The following is a 3,724-nucleotide window of genomic DNA, read 5'->3' as shown; positions in this document are numbered from 1 at the left end:
TTGGGGACAATCCCATGTGATCCTTCCCCTCCCCCCTTAGAATTTTAGGGTCCCCCCCTCAAATTTTGGGCCCCCCCCCCCCAGGTTTTGGGGTCCCCCTCCCCTGCCTCGCACCTTCCCGATGTTCCATGTCTTGATCTGCTGCAGCTCGGCCAGCAGCTGCTCGTCGCCGCACGCCTTCAGCTTCTCGATGAGGGCCCGGCAGTCGGCGGGCTGGAGGGGGGGACAGGGGGACACACCGTGTCACTTTGTGTCCCCACCGTGTCCCCGACCCCCCCACGAGTGTCCCCGACCCCCCCTCACCGCCTCCGTGGGGGTTTTCTTCAGCTTCGTCCGATCCACTTTCATCTTGGGGGGGGCTTCGTCCTCACGCTCCGCCTGCGGTGACACCGAAACTTGGGGGGGGGGGCCGACGGTGACGCTGCCCCGCCCCTCCGTGTGTGTCCCCACGGGTGACAGCCCCCACGGGTGACAGGGACAGCGCCCCCCCCCCTCCTTGGCGTGATTTCGGCGAGACTCGGCGTCCCGGCAAGCGCTGCGGCACCGGCGGCGACCGATGACGTCGCGGCCGCCGGCTGAACAATGAATGTGCAAAACCCCGCGGCGGCGTGGGGGTGTCGTCGCCGTCGCGTGGCCCCCCCAAAATAAAACACCCCGTAATTAGAGGCCAAAGCTTAACGAGGAGAAGCTAATTAGCGACCTAATTAAACACGCCGTGACGAGGTTCGCCACCGGCCCCCCCTCTTCGGTTGTGCCCCCCCCTCCCCCGTGGTGCCGGCACGGCCGGTTTGGTGACGGTGACGCATCAAATTGGGGGGGGGGAGGGGGCGGGGTGGCCGTCCCCAGGGCGTCGGGGCTGCCCCCACCCCGGGGGGTGTTTTGGGGTGCCCCTCCCCTCGGAAAGGGGGGTGTTTTGGGGTGCTCCCCCCCCAAAAAAAGCACCGGAAAAGCCCCTCCTAAAAGGTGGCAGCGGGGTGACACAAAACCCCCGCGTCCCCTCCCCCTCCATGGCACCCCATTCCCTCATACCCCCGCACCAATGGTTTCGACGCCCCCCCTCCAAATTTTAGGGACCCCCCCCAAAAAAAAAAGAATTGGGGGGGCCAGAGTAGAGAAAAAGGGGGGGCCCTTACCGGGAATCACAACCAGTCCATCCTCGGCCCGGCGCCGTCCCGGTTGCTCGCCACGGGGTGAGGGGGAAGCCGAGTGCTCCTGGAGGGAGGGGGCAAAATTTGGGGGGAGTTGAGGTCTTGGGGGGGGGGGGGTTTGGGGGTCCCCCTATGGCGTGGGTTAAATGATGGAGAGACCTGGGGGAGGGTTAAGTGACAGGGGGGCCCCTAAGTGATAGAAGGGGAGCAATAAGTGATGATGGGGGCCCTAAATGGCGGGGGGCCTAAATGGGGGGCTGAGGAGGGGGGATCCCTAAGTCCCAGGAAAGGGGTCCCCAAATCCTGGGGGGACCCTCAATGCCGGTAACCTGTGGAAAGGGGACCCCTAAATTACTATAGGGAAGAAGAAAAGGGGGGGCTAAGTATTGGGAAGCCACAGAGAGGACCCCTAAATCCTGGAGGCTTGAAAAATGGGGGGGCCTAAATCATGGAAGGGGGCCCTAAATCGTGGGGTCCTGGAGAAAGAGGAACCCCTAAATCGCAAGGAGGGGAACCCTAAACTAGGGGAAGCTGCGGGGGGGGACCCTAAATAGGGGGAAGCAGTAAAGGGGTCCCCTAAATGCCGGGAAACCACTGGAGGGGGGGCCCTAAGTGATGGGAAGGCCGGGAGAGGGGACCCTAAATCGTGGAAGGGGGACCCCAAAACACCGGGGGGGGGGGCTAAAATACCGATGGGGATCCTAAATCAGGGAGGAGGCCCCTGAATCACGGCAGGGAGCCCTAAAATATTGGGGGGCTAAATCACGCAAAGGGGCCCTAAATCTGGGGAAGCCGCGGAGGGGGACGTTAAGAGGGAGAAAGGGGCCCCTAAATCACGGGAGGCCGCTGAGGGGAGGGGCGGCGGGAGGGGAGGGGCGGGCCCCGCATGACGGAGCCGGCCCTCCTCCCCCCCCCCCTCCTCCTCCTCCTCCTTGAGGGCAACGCGGCCGTGGCTGGGCCGAGCCCCCCTTCCCGCGCGGCCCAGCCGGTACCTGCTAAGGGGGTGGTGGAAGAACGGGGAGGGATGGGGAGAGAAAAAGGGGAGGGTGGGAGTCAGCACCGGGCCCGGCCGCCTCCTGCCGCCGCCATCTTACACAGAGCCCCCGAGCCGCGGCCCCGCCGAGATCCCGCGAGAGCGGCGAGTCCCGCGAGAACAGCGGCGGGAGGGGCGGGGCTTCGCTGCCTCAAAGGGGGCGGGGCGCGGCCGCCGCCTTCCAATAGGAGAGCGAGCGGCGCGGGGGTGAAGTCTCGCGAGAGGGGTCTGAGGGGAAAGGGGCGGGAAGAGGAGAAGGGGAAATCTCGCGAGAGTTCGTGAGGAGGATGGGGGAGGGGGGTGTCTCTCACGGAGCCCGCTTCGTAGCGGGGGGAGGGGGGGGGCACACAACGACGGGGAACGGCTGGGCCTCGCCGTCGCGAAGGGGCCCAAACCCCCTGTAGTCCCCTCCCCGCCGGTAACGGCAGTCGTGTCCCCCCCACCTTTCTCCGCCACCCGCTCAAGCACCGGCACTCACCGGCGGGCTGAAGGGCGAGATCTCGCGAGGTGGTGGCGGCGGCGGCGTTCTCGCCCCGAAGCCTCGCGAGAAGTGGGAGGAGTAAGGTGGGAAGAGAACCGGGCCCGCCCCACCGGGAGATACCGGGGAGAGAGAGGGGGGGGGAAGGGGAGGGGGGGGAAAGCGCGGCCGCTCCCTCAGCGGCGGTAACGGCGGCGGCGGCGCGCGCGCGCGGCTCTCGCGAGAGCGCCGGCGCTGACGGGAGGGCGAGATCTCGCGAGAGCGGCGGCGCGGAGGGGAGAGCGAGATCTCGCGAGAGCGTGGCGGCGCGCGAGCTCGCCCCCTCTGCGAGATCTCGCGAGGCTTCGGCGGGAGCGCCCTCGGGCCGCGCGCAAAGGGGGGGGGGGGGGGGTCGGGTGTCACGTGACTCCGGCCCGCCGCGCGTGTCCCTTTTCTTTTCTTTTCTAATTATTAATTAATGGAGGTGTTTTCTCCTTTTTTTCGTTTTTTTTTTTATTCTAACAAATACAAAAGTGGGGGCGGGGCCGCGGCCTCCGGACGCGCCTACAAAACCGGGGGCAGCCAATGGAAAGCGGCCCCGCCCCCGTCAATCAACCTGAAGACACGTGGGGGGAGGGGTAAGAAAAAAAATCCAGTGGGGACCAATCAGAGAAAGCTCCGCCCCTTCTCCAGTCCGGGGGGCGGGGGGGGCCGGCTCCTCCAATCACCTCCTCTCTTGGCAACGTCCAATGGGAGAGAAAGTCCCGCCCCCTCCAGCTCGGCGGCAGCCAATGGGAAGGAGCGTGGCAGCACTGCCCCGCGGTGGGCGTGGTCTCGCCGTGACCACACCCCCTCGAAGCAGCCGCTCCTCCCTGCACTGGCTTCGGGCGGGGGCGTGGTCTTCCGCCAGCCCCGCCCCCCCGTGGGCGCGTCCCAACTGGCCACACCCCCTCAGCTCAGCAGCGACGGACACAAGCCAGGCAGGGGGGCGTGACTCCACCTGCGGGTGGGGGCGTGGTCTGTCGTCACCACGCCCCTTGTGGGCGGGACCGCTCTGGTCCCACCCTGTGGGCGTGGTCCCTCCTG

The sequence above is a fragment of the Ciconia boyciana genome, chromosome 34, assembly GCF_034638445.1.
Source record: "Ciconia boyciana chromosome 34, ASM3463844v1, whole genome shotgun sequence".
Classification (NCBI taxonomy): domain Eukaryota; kingdom Metazoa; phylum Chordata; class Aves; order Ciconiiformes; family Ciconiidae; genus Ciconia; species Ciconia boyciana.
The sequence above is the reverse complement of the archived record's forward strand: the minus strand, read 5'-3'. Positions refer to the sequence as shown.